An 18,367-nucleotide genomic window follows, 5' to 3' on the forward strand; every position below is an offset into this window, starting at 1 on the left:
TTTGGGCTTGTTAGCTGTTATGGTTTTCCTTCTTCTTTTGGGTGGGGGTGGCCCATGCATTTTATCTGTCACTGGCCTAGAGCTTTTACCTCGTACAACTTTGCCAGGCCTTGTTGTGGGGGATATTAGGATCTTGGAGGTATTATTCTGTTCGGTGGACACTGTAGGGACGATTTCTTGAGGATGAGTAGGTGACGATGCCGGAGCTAGACATTCTTGGAGGAGCAAGGGTATGCTGCAGGTCAGTGAGATATTATCTACTGGGGCGCTACTCAGATCGTCGTCTAGTGAAACAGACATTATGGTTTCAGAAAATGTTCTGTTTTTTATTCGCTCGATGGAACGGCGGCGGTCTGCCCTCCTCTCGGCTAGCGAAAGCTCCTTATTGCCCTCCATTGATGGTTTAAGAAAATAATCATCCAATGTTCGGTTGGTAATGATTTTGTCCAGCCCCACTAATGCAGGGCTTATTGCCGCAGCGGCCATTCAGTGGTGGGGAATTATCACTAGGTGAGCACACAACAGAGACAGGTACTTACGTACACCATGTACCAGGATCTCTGGCCCAGCCCAGCCTCTTCTAGCCGATGAGGGCCGTAGAGGGCCCGCCCTTTGCCCGGGCTTCGCCCGGCTGCTCCCGCGCGCGACTCGCGTAACGAGAGGCACTCCTCTCTTTTCTGGCGCCTCCGGGCGCAAAGCTGGCGTCAGGGACGCGACTTGGCCGCCGGGGCACCTGGGAGGTGTAGTTTGTGGCCCCCGGTGGCTGTAGGCGGTGTTACGGCGTTTCCAAGCTGCCGTTCCCGTCATGGCGTGTCCCTTGGTCTGGTGCAGGAGCCGTTGCCCTCACGGCAGGGTAAGTAGCAGTACAAGCGTCCCAAGAGCGCTCGGCGCTCCTCTCTTTTCTGGCGCCTCCGGGCGCAAAGCTGGCGTCAGGGACGCGACTTGGCCGCCGGGGCACCTGGGAGGTGTAGTTTGTGGCCCCCGGTGGCTGTAGGCGGTGTTACGGCGTTTCCAAGCTGCCGTTCCCGTCACGGCGTGTCCCTTGGTCTGGTGCAGGAGCCGTTGCCCTCACGGCAGGGTAAGTAGCAGTACAAGCGTCCCAAGAGCGCTCGGCGCTCCTCTCTTTTCTGGCGCCTCCGGGCGCAAAGCTGGCGTCAGGGACGCGACTTGGCCGCCGGGGCACCTGGGAGGTGTAGTTTGTGGCCCCCGGTGGCTGTAGGCGGTGTTACGGCGTTTCCAAGCTGCCGTTCCCGTCACGGCGTGTCCCTTGGTCTGGTGCAGGAGCCGTTGCCCTCACGGCAGGGTAAGTAGCAGTACAAGCGTCCCAAGAGCGCTCGGCGCTCCTCTCTTTTCTGGCGCCTCCGGGCGCAAAGCTGGCGTCAGGGACGCGACTTGGCCGCCGGGGCACCTGGGAGGTGTAGTTTGTGGCCCCCGGTGGCTGTAGGCGGTGTTACGGCGTTTCCAAGCTGCCGTTCCCGTCACGGCGTGTCCCTTGGTCTGGTGCAGGAGCCGTTGCCCTCACGGCAGGGTAAGTAGCAGTACAAGCGTCCCAAGAGCGCTCGGCGCTCCTCTCTTTTCTGGCGCCTCCGGGCGCAAAGCTGGCGTCAGGGACGCGACTTGGCCGCCGGGGCACCTGGGAGGTGTAGTTTGTGGCCCCCGGTGGCTGTAGGCGGTGTTACGGCGTTTCCAAGCTGCCGTTCCCGTCACGGCGTGTCCCTTGGTCTGGTGCAGGAGCCGTTGCCCTCACGGCAGGGTAAGTAGCAGTACAAGCGTCCCAAGAGCGCTCGGCGCTCCTCTCTTTTCTGGCGCCTCCGGGCGCAAAGCTGGCGTCAGGGACGCGACTTGGCCGCCGGGGCACCTGGGAGGTGTAGTTTGTGGCCCCCGGTGGCTGTAGGCGGTGTTACGGCGTTTCCAAGCTGCCGTTCCCGTCACGGCGTGTCCCTTGGTCTGGTGCAGGAGCCGTTGCCCTCACGGCAGGGTAAGTAGCAGTACAAGCGTCCCAAGAGCGCTCGGCGCTCCTCTCTTTTCTGGCGCCTCCGGGCGCAAAGCTGGCGTCAGGGACGCGACTTGGCCGCCGGGGCACCTGGGAGGTGTAGTTTGTGGCCCCCGGTGGCTGTAGGCGGTGTTACAGCGTTTCCAAGCTGCCGTTCCCGTCACGGCGTGTCCCTTGGTCTGGTGCAGGAGCCGTTGCCCTCACGGCAGGGTAAGTAGCAGTACAAGCGTCCCAAGAGCGCTCGGCGCTCCTCTCTTTTCTGGCGCCTCCGGGCGCAAAGCTGGCGTCAGGGACGCGACTTGGCCGCCGGGGCACCTGGGAGGTGTAGTTTGTGGCCCCCGGTGGCTGTAGGCGGTGTTACGGCGTTTCCAAGCTGCCGTTCCCGTCACGGCGTGTCCCTTGGTCTGGTGCAGGAGCCGTTGCCCTCACGGCAGGGTAAGTAGCAGTACAAGCGTCCCAAGAGCGCTCGGCGCTCCTCTCTTTACTACTACCAAACTGAGGTTATACTGGCCCACCTTTCTTGCTTGCCTTAGGGCCCATAACAACCTGGCTATGCCAACTGCCTTCGGCAAACCACCTTCCCAGCTCCATGTTTTTGGCATACCCAGGGAGTATGTAAGAACATGGGACCCCTTTAAATTCATTGTGAGGAGAAAACAAAACTTTAAAATAACAACCGGAAATATACATTTTGTTTAAGTCGCTGAAATATTATCTTGCTTATTTATTCGCAAAATATTTTTTTAACCACACTTGAATGATTTCATGATTTGAACCAAAATTGCTCCTTATTAATTGATTTCTGTGTATTTAGTATCATTATTTGATGTGCTTTTTATAATTGTTTGTGAAATCTTTAACATAGGATACTGATATTAGTTATAAAACAAAGCATATGATTTTGAGAATGTATATAGTTGAGCTAATTGGCCCTTTACAAATAAATACCAGTTTATGCTGTAAAAAAGTGAAGTGCCTATTGATTTCATACAGGACTTAATTTGCAGTGTAGACAAAAAAAACAAATGTAGTAGGCTACCATTCTCATTATGCTTCTGTAACTAGGCCCCAGACATATTTTCTTTTGACTCTTGCTCATAGCTAAATAGACATGTATTTAGAATTTAGCACCAGCATCCTGCTAAAGAATAATGTGCTAACTTCAAGATTATGTTTCTTTGCTTCATCACATCACATTAGATCATGTTGCTCTCACTATGAACTTTGCTGAGGATGCATAATGAGTAGGCTGTTAGAACGAATAATTATTTCGATATATTTTATGTATACTTAACCACGACCATTGTCGATATATTTGTTTCATTGCATTTGACTAGGCCTTTGTATTCACAATGGGACATCGAGCGCCGCTAAGGGTTTAGGTAAGAAGGTTCTTATGAGAACTTTCCTCCATGTTTCAAGTCACAACACTTGTTTACCTATGAACCGGCATGACAAGTTACCATGGAAATCGGAAGAAGAAGCAACAGATGTTGACGACACTATCGTATGAGCTGTTTTAATTAAATGAGAGCATCACACACATAATAATATTCAAAATGATAGTGTGATTTTATACTATATTTGAGTGTTCCTAATTAGAGACAGGAGGAGACTCCTTATGAACTACTACGTGACAGTCGCTCTATGAAGAATCTTCTTCAGCCTTGCCCTCGTTGCTGGAAGCTACTGCTGACAGTTACTTTACTTTTCTTCATCCTGATTCTTCTTGATCAATGTTACTGATATTTCAACGGTTGCTACTGAAGGTGTGGGGAACTCAGCTGAGTTTCCAGAATGACTCTTTATGGGAAGTTCAAGAATTTATCTATGCTCTGAAAACCTTGCTCTTTTCTAGAAAGAACTCTTCATGGCTTTCTTAATTATGATAGGTTAGGCTTTTTAGCTAAGCTATTGACAAATCTCCTTCATGTGATACTCAGTTTGATTTCATGTTGTCCCTAATCAATCGTTTGTTCTGATAGTTCTGTAATCTAGACTAATTGGGATAAAGATGACAAAACCATACTAATCTTTTAAAGATAAATAAAAGTTTTAGAAACTTCTACAAGATCTCCTCATTGACTGAAGATATAGAATCTGACAGCGAGGACATTTATGACCACTACTTTTGTCTTTGCTCCATTCATAACACAGTGGAAAAGGTTCATCCGACCTGTCAAGTGCCATTTGGATTTGAAGGGTCCAAGCTGTAAGTTGGGGTGTTTGGTTTAATACCCTATTTTAGCCATTCCTTTAGCGCTAACAACATTACTGTCCTTTGATATGCGGATGGTAAGCAGGTCTTTCAGAAGTAAAAGCAACATGTATTGATCACTTTACTTTGATCATTTGACTTTGACAATCAGAGAAAATTGGAGATTTAGGTTTTGTAGCCTTACTACATAAACTTGGGTTTATATTCCTAATGCCCAGGTCTAATGTATGGCAAAAATTGGGAAAATGCATGACCTGCCTCTTTAAGGCATTGAGTTTTTAACTTAGCATCCTTTTGGAATGTTGGGAGCAGGAAAGCCAATCATAATGTTCCCTTTGTGGGCCATAAATACTAGTGTAAGCTAACGGAGCCAGCGCTCTGCTTTTGGGAGGCCTGTAGTGTCTGTTTTCCACCACACTAATTCAATCCTTGAGGATCAGCGATTTAAATAAGATGATGGCCCAGATCTGCCTCATTTCATGCAAATCAACTGATCTCCACTGAACTAAGATCTCCAAATTAGTTTTTCATAGATTAAAAACCATATCCAGAATCTTTAACTTCTTTGGCATTTATGATAGAGTCACCAATGCTTGTTTTTAGGGAACCATAATTCTCCATTCATCACACAACAATATGCCTCACACTGTTATTTACTCACCACTTCCTTATAAATTGAAGCAGGTCGCCTGTTCTGTGTATACTGGTTAATTTAAAATGAATTACTGCTTTTTGTTAGAAGATGTATTATTCTCTTCACCTAAGGATGGCTAGCTAGAAGTGCCTTTTTGAAGTGCATTCATTTCCTTTTGTTTCAAATTGGAGGACCAGAACACACACATTTTGCACAGGCAGCTTCAAACCAATTTGCGCACCCACCAGCTATTTAAAAAGCTACAATACAATTTGCACTACCCCACTAATAAAAAGCAAATATGAAGTAACCGATCAAAGCAAAAAACAATATTTTTGTACTAGCTAATAAATGTAAATGTTGGTACAATAGTTCATTATTTGTCACCTTGGGACGTATTACACAAAATGCCTTAGGGACAGAACGGACATTTGTGTCAGTTTTTTTCTTTTTACCTGTAAGGCTCGCGCAAAAGGTGTGCAGATGTTTGTGTGGCCTCTCCTGTAATATTTATCCAGCTGTCACACATTTCACAACCATGTGATCCCAAGGGGCTGCTGTGTCCTTTACGTGGATATAAGGTCCCACGAATGAAGAACTGTGTTGGCCTCTGTATCCATGCCAAATTAAGGATACTGGTGCAGATGCAAACAAGTCATTGGCAGGTTCACTCATTGTGTTCCGCAGATGACATAGCACACAGACAGTGCACTCTCCTCCGTGCACACCCCTTTAACCGCATGCGCACTAGCGGGTTTTCCCGCTGCGCGGTGAAATTTGAAAATCACGGGTAATGTGACAAAGCCAGCTCGTCATGCGCGCAGCGCAGGTAACGCCCATGACGAGCTGGCTTTGTCATCCCCATCGAAGGGGTTAAAGGAGTTCAATAAGGTCCTAGGACCACCCCTCACTGACACCCCCCCAACCACATGTGCAGTCACATAGACAATCTGTCTAGTGGGGATTCCTACCGCCTGCTCAGCATGTCACTGCTCCCTCATCATTGAAGGACAGTCAGTTTCAGAACTCCAGTCTGCTTTTCAATGCTGACTGTGCTGTTCCTTCCCCCAGTGCCTAGAGCTAGGGGCGGCAGTGCACCTTTTTAAATATTATGGCCCCTTGAGAGAAAAATTATTTCACGTAGGGGTAAAGAGGTAAGAGGCTTAATTTTCCAACGGCTTTCATTTGGGTATGATTTGCTGAAGGGGGTGAAGGAAATTTACATAGAAAACACATTATAAATTGGTGATAGATGCGTGGTTTTTCATTACAATTGAACTTAATTAAAAATTAAAAATCAGCCACCATTGCATTAAGCATGTCTTTGAGGAGCTGGAGTGGAGATTTCCTCCCAGTGCTGAACAGTGTGTGCTACTAATATTCTAGTTTAAATAAAAACACAAATGCATCCGAAACGTTACACAGAGGTGAATTGTTATAGTTATGTGTGGCATCGACTACAAGATAAATAAATATATCCACTTTCCCAAAGGGCTACTCTACAAAGAAAAGATTGCTTGGAAACTGAAAGCATTGCATAAAGTTTGACACAAAACAGTTATTACTGTGAAGGAAGGACCCCCGGCTGCTAAGTAAGCATTTTTGGTGACAGCCATTGTCAGATAAGTCACTTTCTATAGTACTAGAACTATTTGGTGTGCCTGCTGAAGGATAATCTTCTCAATTCACATCTGTGCGCTCTGGGACTATGTGTTCAAAATACAGATGCAGTTTTCTTGTTTAACTTAAAGCAGGGTGCTCAATTTATCTTGATATAATATCATATGTTTGGCATTTTTGCATGGTTGTGGTACAACCTGCAAAGTAGACCTATGTGGAATCTATGTCACTTTGACCACTGGAATTTCCTGGTAATTACATAAAGTAATGCAAAATCATGTGAGGTGTGTAAAATGTTTTGTCCTGGCATGTCATATAACTTTTCTAGGCTAGGGCACATCTGACTTAGGTACTGCAGGAACATAATTTATACAGGAAATGTCTCTTAGTGATTCATTTTCAGTCTACCTCAAGCAAAAGCCATACAAAATTGTACCTTATACAATATACAAAATGGGGAACTTACTGCCCATTTCGTGGAACTCAAGATTTGATCATTGGCAGTATTACGCCTGTATACTGTAAATTACACACAAACCTACTACAAACATTTAATGTGGGCCATCCGTCCATTTGTTAAGCAACTGAGATTATTTCTTTCAAAGATATGATTTATGCATAACATTTCATGTGCCTAACACTAATCTGTACTTTTCAAATATAGGGAAACAAGTGCACAAAATTGGCCAAATAGGTTGAAATGTGATTTGCTTGTAGCTTCAATGCAATTTTAATATAATGGCATACACCATGCCTATTTATCAATAGAAGGGGCATGAAGCACAGCTATATGTTTCATGCTGAGAGAGAATTCTATATGAACAATAGCACCATTCTACCTCAAGCTAACCCAGTCTCTTTCATTCAAAATATGCAAAAAGTAGAGGGGGCGTGGCCAACAGCATGGTGGAGTAAGACGTGCTTCTGCTCGGCTCTCGGTGTCCTGCACAAATCCGATGCTATAACTATACCAAAACGTCCGAAAAACCCAAAAATCGACAACCGGACCAGTCCCGACACCTTTGCAACATAAGTCTCTGGGAAATCGTGTCGGCGGAGGACGCGGTTCGGCGGCGAGGGGACTTCGTTGGCGCGGATTCCCCTTCCCAAGATGGCGACCGGGTACGCTCCTGCAGCCCGACTGTGACTGTGCCCGGGCCTCGGAGCCTGCGGCCCTGGGTGTTTCTGTGCCCTCGAGTCCCTGTGAAAGGTCCGGCTGGCGGTGGTGCGAACCTTGCGCCCCCCCCCCCCGGTGGCTGCTGAACTAAGCATGGGCGGAAAATCTGTTTCGCTCGCGGATTTTGCGGATTTTCGGTAAATTCGCAATCCGCGAGATTCGCGAATCTCCCGCAAAATCCGCAAATCCGCGAGCAGCGGATTTTATGGCTTGCTCGCACTGTTCGCGTGAGTTCGCGGCTTCCCAGTACAACTTCGCGCCCCGCGAATAATCGCTAAATTGCAGAAATACGATCTTAGCAAAACTGAAACTACTTACCAGGTTCAAAAGTTCAGGCTCATCATTAGTAGCCATTTCCTGTAGTGCTTCCAGAGGGGCCCCTCCAGAGTTCAGTTGCCTACTTGCAACTATTATGTGACCCAGCTCTGAACCTCAGAATAGTTACACATATGCCACAAAGGTCCTGAATTACAGCTAAGGGAGACAAGCAGGAGCCAGGCTGGAAGTTCAAATCCATTAATCAGCCCCTAATTCATTATTGTCAGTTGGGGCAGGGCAGGTGTTGTAACTAATTTTGCAACAATGAAAGCACTTAGCAAGTGCAAAAGATCACTAATCAGGAAGCACTAAGGAAGCAGGTGCCAGCTAAAAAAATATTCTGTGACACATTAATCAGCCCCAAATTAATTCAGGTCACTTGAGGCAGGGAAGGTGTGCTTTGCTTTGCCACAATAATGTACACTGACTGGACAACCAGAGGGTGCTGTGATGAAACAGAGGGTGGCATGGGTGGGCCAGAGGGTGGCATGAGTAGTCAGAGAGTGGCAGTGGTGACAGAGAGTGGCAGTGATAAAGAAGAGTGTCCCAAACAGGCTGGATACGTAGAAACAACAAGTTCGCAAAACTTGCGACCCGACAGGTAAGTTCGCGTTTTGCGAAATTGTACAAAACCCTCGCAAACTGGCAGAAACACGCGCGAACACAAAAAAAAAAAATCCGCAAATTCGCGAGAATTCGCAGATTTTGCGAATTGCGAGTTCGCAAATCCGCAAAATTCGCGAACGCGAGATTCGCAAAATTCGCCCATGCTTATGCTGAACGTGGGGCTGGGACGGCCGGTGCTGAGGCGGCTGAAGGCGACACCTGACGGAGGACCGCCGCCTGACTGAGGCCTACCGGCGGACCGCGTGGAGACTGTGGGGAAGCTACCGCTGGTGAGGGCCGCAAGGCATACCGTCTGGGAGAGGCTGTGACACGGAAACGCCCAGAGGCTCCAGCGGTGGACCTCCCGAGGCCTGTACCTCGATCACCCATGCCCTTGAGACCAATTCTGGTGGGACACACGGCAAAGCATAAGGGGCCCGTCTGAGACGAAGACTACACACCGCGAAGGGCCCTGAAAACAGACGGCGGCTGGGTCGCGCGGCTCTTGTACTGGTCGGTGAGTGAACGAACGGAAACCCCCCTTCCTCCACCTACCGCCATCACAAATTAGGGGCTGGTGGAGGCCCTGGACTGAGTCAGTCAGGATCCTCATCCTGAGCCACTGCCGGCGACTCGCGAGCACCAGGGGTGGGACGCGCTGAAGGAAGGGAGGCCTCCGACCCATAGGGAGACCCGGGATTGCATCATCTAGGGGTCGGGCCCACAGAGGTGCTTCTTGCACCGGAGCCTCGATCCTGAATCCCTGCACTCCTTCCGGAGAGGCCCACGATACGAGACGTACCTGGGAGCGCCTAGGATACCCCGCTCAGCCTGCCGGCCGCCTTGGGTGCCTGGGGACCGTTCCTCCTGGGCTTCCATGAACAGAGTTTCCTGAGGGCCTTGCAACAGGGCGGACTGCAGGGTAGAGAGCCCACTGCCTGTGGTGGGCCCGGGCTGGTGCGGCGGCCCCACTGTTGGAGCGACACGGACACGCGGCTGCGGTCCCGGGCCTCTCCCCTGTCTCCTGCCACTCGGCCTGCGTTCCACCTACAGAGACCCGGTGGCCTAGAGGCAAGAGGGGTGTCCTTCCCCCCCCTCCCCCTTCCGTCTGACCGCTCTGGGCGGCTCTTGACCGAGACAGAGAGAGACAATGGGGAAAAGAGATTCGGCTGCAAGGCCGGCGAGACAGGAAACCATCGAGAGCTATGCCACGACGCAAGCGCATAAGGAGGCGACCCCGGCGACGCTGGGCACATGCAATGACATGGCCATGCTCCTGGAGGCAATCCAAGCCTCTAGGACGGATATACAGGACTCTAGAGCGGGGTTGGAGACTAAAATAGGTGAGGTGGGTTCTGAATTCCTCTTGCTGCGTCAAGACTTCCGAAATTTGTCTGAGAGGGTGACTACAGCGGAGACCAGACTCGGAGAAGCAGAAGATTCCCTTACCACCCTCCGAAAAGATATGGCGAAACTACAAGGGTCACACAGACAGCTGTTATGGAGAGTGGATGATGCCGAAAATAGGGCGAGGAGCAACAACCTACGCTTCGTAGGCTTTAGAGAGGGCATCAAGAAGACTGATGTATCAGCTTTCCTACGTACCTGGCTAACGTCGACCTTTCTGCAGGCCCAATTCTCGAACTGCTTTGTCATTGAAAGGGCGCATAGAGCCTTGCTGGTAAAACCGCCGGAGGGGGCACGGCCGAGACCGATCATTGCACGCTTCCTTAACTTAGTGGACAGGGACCTCATCTTACGAGAAGCCAGTAAAAAAGGGGAACTTAGAACGGAAAACACAAATATCATGATTTTCCCAGACTATAGCCAGGATGTACAGAAGCAACGTCGCTCCTATGACTCAGTAAAGGCAAAACTGCGAGATCTGCACATATCATACATGCTACTCTTCCCGGCGAAATTGAAAGTACTCTTCAAAGGCAGGTCCCACTTCTTCAATCGACCCGAGGAGGCCTGGCAATGGTTGGAGGAACGACCCCTGCTCCGAGAGGCTGAAGAGGAAGGTCTCAGAATTCGATGCGAAATGGCGGCAGCCAACTTCCGAAGGAGTCCGCCCAAGGCGCAAAGGTCCCAAATCCCGAGAATGAGAAGATACTCGCACTCGTCGCCCTGCCTGGAGCGACCCCCGACTGGCCGGGGGGAGTGGGCCGGAATGCATCTGCAGAGGAGGATCCCACACCGGGCTCCAGGTTCAGCAGTCTGAAGCATCATACTGGAGCAGAGCTGGAAAACATTGAAAGCGAACATATGTCAGATGTAGAGGAATCGACGGACCCTTCGCTACACCCTCTAGCCGTAGCGATCCGAGAAATGGAACAGGGAGCGAATGGCACAGCGGAAGATCTTGACATGGAAACACAAGATTCCCACTCCTGAGGAAGTACGGAACTGATATCCGAAACAGCAGCATACCGCTGTTGGGGGCACGCAAGTTACGAGCACTTTTCTTCCTGTGTGACTTACACCAGTGTTAATTGGTTGGTTTGTTGCCACCTTTAGTGGCCCAAGCGGCGAGGATAGACCCGCCTCGCTGTTAGCTGGAGGGTAAAGTCCTGAGGGTCCTGGTGGAAGCCTTAGCTAAAGCATTTGAGATAACCTAGTTGGGGTTGTTCGTGGGAGGGCGACAGACCTTTACCGCCTGAAAGTCCTGTAAGTCAATTGTTGCACAGATGGGATGCACGGGAGGAAAAGGTGGGGAGGGGGAGGTGTCGGTTGGGGATTTTCGAACAGTTTTGATGAAGGGAAGTTGGGGGGGTAGGGAGGGGAAACAGTTGGTTGAAAACAGTCAAGTACATGAGGGCAACATGATACACTCCTACACCAGGGACCGTCCTTACGGTCTGGATTGTACCCTAGAATGGCAAGTACATTAGCAACACAACCCGCGGACCACGGGAAACTCAGTGTCCTGACATGGAATGTGAACGGACTTGGTAATAAGATTAAAAGAGGACTAGTAAGCGCCTACCTTAAAAGAACGAGCCCAGATATAACTTTCCTACAGGAAACCCATCTTAAGGGTACCAATTGCCCCTTATAGCGAGGGGATGCCATAAAGTTCTGGCACACGCGGGGTGCACAACTGATTCCAGAGGGGTAGCAATCCTTATAAAGAACGCCTCCCCGTTCTGTACTACACGCACTTGGGTGGATCCATTGGGGACCTGTGTAGGGGTTCAGGGGACATGGCGTAGATGCACATACACGCTAATATCAGTGTACGCACCCCCCAAACTACAGACAAACACACTTAAGACACTGGCCAACATACTTCTCGACACTGCCGACACCATTCAAATAATAGGTGGAGATTTCAATGATGTTATGGACAGAGAAATGGACTGATCAGGGGTGCCACCCACGAGGGAGACCCAGACCCCCCCTAGCCCAGATGATTACCACTATAGGCCTCACTGATGTCTGAAGATGGCTACACCCGGACCAATCGGCCTACTCTTTCTACTCGGCCGCACATAAGGTGTTCTCAAGATTAGACTATATACTCCTGTCCAGACAGTACTTGACCGTAGATGCTACAGCGGAGTACAAAGCGAGGGGAATATCGGACCACTCTCCGCTGCTGGTGAGAGCGGGACAAAATCGGGATGCTGGCCGGGCCTCCTGGCGCCTCACTGCATGGGACCTTAAAAACCCAATGATGCTGAAAGGTGTAAGAGCAGATACAAGGGTGTACATAGCCGAGAATGAGGGATCAGTTGACTCAGGAGTAACCCTCTGGGAAGCCTTGAAACCTGTAATGAGGGACAGAATACAAAATAGACGGGGAGAGGAAAAGAAAAAGTGCCAGGGGGAAGTGGCTGCAGTCGAGCGGGCCATAGTAGATTTAGAGAGTGAACATCTAACTACAAAAAGTCCTGAGACTCTCCGGAGACTGATAGATACACAACACCAATATAGGGAACTATAGGGAACTAGTGACTGATGAGGCAAAGACTCAAAACCTGGCCACCCTCCACCGCCTATACGACGTTGGGGATAAGTCAGGCAAACTCCTGGCGTGGCTCAATGGAAAAGAGCGGGCGGAACGATGGGTGGAACAGGTGAGAAATGCGGAAGGGGTGCTTGTTAACACAGATTTACATATTGCCGAGGCCTTTGCTACCCACTACGAATGCTTCTACACTGTTAGAGACTTAGGCTCGTGCAAAGCTGCTCTTCAATACATGGAACAGACGGATCTTCCCTCATTAGACCATGAGGCCCTTGAGATGCTCGAGACTGACATCTCGGTAGGCGATATCTCGGTAGCCATTGCTAGACTACGGTCTGGGAAGGCTCCGGGACCAAATGGTTTCCCGGCAGAATTTTTCAAATGCACAGCGGATATTTTGGCTCCCCACTTGAGGAAGCTCTTCCTAGGGGCATTTCAGGAGGGGAGGCTAGCCACAGTTCTCTCCATGGCGACAATTATCCCAATTTATAAAGAGGGCAAACCAAGGGAGGAATACGCGTCCTACCGACCCATCTCCCTCCTGAACACTGAGGTGAAACTACTCGCGACAGTCTTAGCGTTACGATTGAGGTTGGTGATTCCGGATCTAATACATTTGGATCAAACCGGATTCCTACCAGACAGGGCTCCCAAGCTAAACCTTAGACGCACCCACAACTGGTTGTAGGAGGTGAGAGATAGAGACACACCACACTGGTTTCTCTCCGTGGACGCAGAGAAAGCCTTCGATGCAGTCCACTGGCCATTTCTGGAAGGGGTCCTACAAAAATGTGGCTTTGGCCCCAAGTTTCAGACCTGGGTTCGGCTCCTGTACACCATGCCGCGAGCTAAAGTAAAGGTAAATGGGAGACTGTCACGTGAATTCCAGATCCAGAGAGGGACACGCCAGGGCTGCCCTCTATCGCCCCTCTTATTCACACTCACCATCGAGATCCTAGCAGCTATTGTCCGACAAAATCCAGGGATCACTGGATTCAGAAGAACCAAGGCGGATTTGGCCCAGGAGAAGCTATCCTTTTAGCGGACGATGTGCTCCTGTACATCACCAACCCGGAGGCCACTGTCCCGGAGCTGTTCCGGGAGTTGGAACGCTATGGTAATTACTCCGGATACAAAATTAACTGGCATAAATCGATCCTATATGACCCCGGGGGCGGCGACCGCTGGACGACTTTGCCCGAGCAACTGATTAAAACAACAGAGGGCTTCCAACATCTCGGGATTTACATCACCCTAGATAAGAAACTCTCGCTACAGAAAAATATAGAGAGGATCATGCTGAATTCTAATGCTGATATGGAGCCCTGGAGACAGCTACCACTTACACTCCTAGGCCGAGAGGCCATGTACAAAATGATTATTCTCCCAAAATATTTATACGCCCTGTAGAACGAATACTATGCACTCCCGGAGATGCTGCTGCACAAGATCCACTCAGATCTCATGGCCTTTCTCTGGTTAGGTAAACAACCTAGAATCGCGCTGACCACTCTCCAAAGGCACCAATATAGTGGAGGTATCTCACTCCCGAACCTAGAAGCCTACTACTGGGCGGAACACATGACTCCAATTAATGAATTGCTATATACCCAAGCAGACCATCCCACATATGCCCTAGAACGACATAAACTGTCCCCCCACAATCTACTATATTATTTGTAAGGAGGCTCCGTACGGAAGACACTGCTTCCAGTGACTCTTATAGCATTAAGTGCATAGAACAAGGCCACGAAACTTACAGGTTGGGAGAAGACACCCACCCGACAGACGCCACTATGGCATTGCACGTGGCTAACCGAACTTAATAAACTCAAAGGATTTAAACGGTGGGACGACATTGGGATCTCTACTATCGGAGATGTGATCACTAAGGGGGAATTGAAATCCTTTCAGGCCCTGAAGTCAGAGTTTGGGCTCCAACACTCGCAGCTCTTCAAGTACACCCAGTTGTGCCATGCCTGGAGAGCACAGAACATACACTTGTCAGGACTCCCAGAATATGCACCACTGGAGGGCAGGCTCCTGCAGGAACAGATTCAGGGGAAGGCAGTCTCACTCACCTACAAACCTCTAAGCAACAATATGCTAGGGGATCTGGCGTAACTCAGAAATACTTGGGAGGGTGAGGTGGGAGCACTTGATGACCTAGATTGGGACATAGTGTTGATGCACCCCCGAGAAGTGGCGATTAAGTTCAGGCTCCGCCTCATCCAATACAACGTGCTCCACAGAACTTATTATGATAGGGTGAGACTCCATAAAATGGGCAAAATAGAGGACACCAGATGCCTCCAATGCCATAAGGAAGGCGGAGATTTTTACCATATATTATGGACATGTGAGGTGATTCAAACATACTGGAACAACATCTTTACGGAACTGAGGGAGATATTGGAGGTTCCGCTAGCACAGGAGCCTAAGCTGGCTTTACTGGGAATGACTAATGGCGTCTCCTAATCTTCCTGGTATTGGCTTTAGTAGTAGCCAAAAGAGACATAGCGAAACATTGGGGGTCACCGACTCCCCCGGAGTTGGAGGAGTGGAGAAGAGGGCTAGACCTTTACATGGCTGCCGAGGGAGTGACCTATAAATCTAGAGGGTGTCTTGGAAAGTTTCGTAGGGTTTGGTCCAGGTGGAGACACTATCATGGGCTGGATGGGGGACTGGGAGAGAGATGAGCTCGTTACCAAGTTAGAAGGTCACATGGGCACCGGAGGGAGGGTCTGGGAGGGTGTACTGAGATATACCTGTTTATTGGATGATTGGACATTGCACATGTACTATATGAAATATAACAGAAAAATACGATTGTGGAGGGGCGGGAGAGGGAGTAGGGGGATAAATGTTGCTAATTACATGACTGCACTGTTGACTAATAAACAAAATGCAAATAAAAATATATATTTTTAAAAATATGCAAAAAGTATTCCTGTTAACTCAATGGCTAACTCAAATGTTCAAGAAGAACAATTTTTTCATTCTAAACACCTAGGAGCAAATCAGAGCCAACATTAAAGAGATATGCACAGTCACTAAGTGGATATTATAACACCGTATGAGAGTTCCCGCTAAAACTAACAGACTGTTGATTGATCAGATTCTTTCAAATATGGGATGAATGCCCCTCTTCCATACATTATGAAGATATTCCAAGTCACTGAGAAGTTCCGTGACCATATGAGGTCATTGAACTCCGGGATTACACACAATATCCCTTTAATGTACAATAGTGGGAATTATATACTTGCTATACCTGATCACACTATTACCTTCTCCACAAAAAGCTTAAATCATTGGTTTCTTGCTCTATCATATGAACTGGTATGATTGCAGTTAGGTAGACTAAATGCCGAATCTGAGGTATGCAATTAAACACACCAATATATAGCTGGTAATTTGTTGCGAAAACACCTTTATGCAGTTTGATGTAAGTCACTTAAGACAATACCATAGTGTAGCATAGTTCAAAAAGTGAGGCGAATTTCAGAGAGATGCTTGCTTTAAAGTGATGAACTGCATCTCTAAAAAAAAACAGTGTCAATAACTGCTCTTCACTCTAGAAAACAGTTCAGAAGACCAGAAAATATAGTTTTTGTATTCATTGTTTAAACAGTTGCAACTCTGCTTCCGGGCCTGTCATCCATGCTGTCTGCTTGCTCTCTCAGCAAGCAGCATGCTGTCACAACTAAACTGTAATAAGATACCACAGTTGAGCAGCTTTGTCACTTTCTTATTACAGTTGACTAATGATGTCACATCTAGACTTCAGCAAGCAAGTTAGTGACAGATTTTGATACAGGTTTGCAGAATTTCATGTATTATATTGTGATGATTTGATATAAACTCCTTTGGAATATGCAGCTCGTCTGTCTTTCGGCTAGAATTGCACTATAGAAATAACATATACACCCATACATTTATACAAAGTTGGCAACAAGTTGTTCCCTCAAAGATCTTCAGGATATTGTAGGACACATTTTTGGAAAAATGACAGATGACGGTATCATTAAAACATATCGTTTATAGAGAGGGCATGTTTTCATTTATCGTTTTGGCAGAGGACTTTGTGAAGTTCCATGCAGAATCATATTGCAAGTCTTCCCACTTTACTAGTCGTGGATCTAATACTAACATTTTGGGATTTCACAACTTCCATGCCAATACAAAATAAAGGTCAGTAGGGAAGGGGGAGAAGGATTCCATGTTTTCTTGTGTATTCTACTATAAGGCAAAACAGAGGGCAGAGGAAGTAACAGGGTTGTTAATAGTCCCACACTTAGCAAAGGAAATACAAGAGAGATTCATGAAGGGATCACAGGGGAAAAAGCTGTCTGTTGACCAATTAAGAATGCTGCTATGACTTCGCAGTTCAAAGTTATATTTAATACACAGTGGAATCTATGAAAGTCTTTGTCTTCCTTGATCTAATTTTTAGATGTCATTTGCCTTTTTCTTCACTTAAAATCTCCAGAAATTGCTTAAATGAAAAAGTAGGAGAATGCAGACTGATGTCTTGACAAAGGGAACAATTTTGATGCTGGTCAGTTTACGCTCCAACCACCCGATTACGATGTTCACAGTCGTACACCGGCCGGTCATCCTGAATCAGTTCCAACCCGCTCTTGCAATATTTCTGTCAGTCGGAATAACACCATAATCCCCTATGGCCGGCATATCGTCTGTCAGGATTACGATGTTGGATTCCGACAGCCTTTCCATGCCGGCCTTTCCGACATGGAACGGCTGTTGGATAGTGCCTTGGGGGGACCCTGGCAGGGCCCTCTTTCCCCCACGGCCTACGGTTACGGGCCACAGGATGACCTATGGTACCCCCCCTGTACAACTCTGCACTGTGTGGCAGGCACAATAGGGTGCCTGCAACAGGGTGCAGGGTTTTACACACACACACATTTTCCCACTGGAGAGTGTTCAATGGGAATCCGACCGAACAGTGTTTGTCGCATCGTAATCCGGCGGTCGGAATCGCCAATTGCCTGTTGGTCGGTCATGAGTCCGAGAAGATATTGGTCGGAGGCTTTCTGACTGACATCGTAATGAGCCCTTAAATGTGAAAGATCATCTCTATTTGAAGAATATATTACTACAATTAGGTTATATTCTACAGGCAGCCAAACGTTCAACATAAAGAGCAAAGGGTGAAGATATATTCCTTGTATTAGATGTTTTTTTTTAAAGTAAATTAGATCCACAAACTAAAATATCAAACTAATATAATTCTAATGATTTACATTTTGGTAATAAATTAATGGCTGCTGGGCCACAATAACAAAAAAAACACAACAAACATTTCCTATGGCATTAAGCATTACTAATGGCAAAGTTGCCTTGGGCTTCAGACATAAAACTGCATTTAAAAATGACAAACAGACATTTGGTGACATAAAATGAAAACATGAGGCCTTAGTCACTCTCTTTCTACTTAACAATCATGTAAAACATGCAAAATTAATTCAAAGTTTGACTTTATTTTGACTATTTTAGATGTTCTCCTCACTATAAGAATGTAATTTTAACTTATAAAAAGTGTTTAACCATGTCGTGTATGCAGTGCATTGAAATTAACACTAGGGGGCCCATTAGGATGTCGGGCGGATTGCCCCTGCCAGGCTGGCGGTAGCCACCGCCGGCCTGGCGTGGCAATCCGCCGAACATCCTCTCCAGTATTCTCCCCGCCAAATTAGAATGGCGGGGAGACCGCGGCGGACGGAAAGACCATCCGCCGCTTTTCCGCCCCGGTCGCAAGGTGACCGGAGCGGAAAAGGGTTTCTATGGTGACGGTATCTGTC

This window comes from Lissotriton vulgaris, chromosome 8 (assembly GCF_964263255.1).
Source record: "Lissotriton vulgaris chromosome 8, aLisVul1.2, whole genome shotgun sequence".
Taxonomy (NCBI): domain Eukaryota; kingdom Metazoa; phylum Chordata; class Amphibia; order Caudata; family Salamandridae; genus Lissotriton; species Lissotriton vulgaris.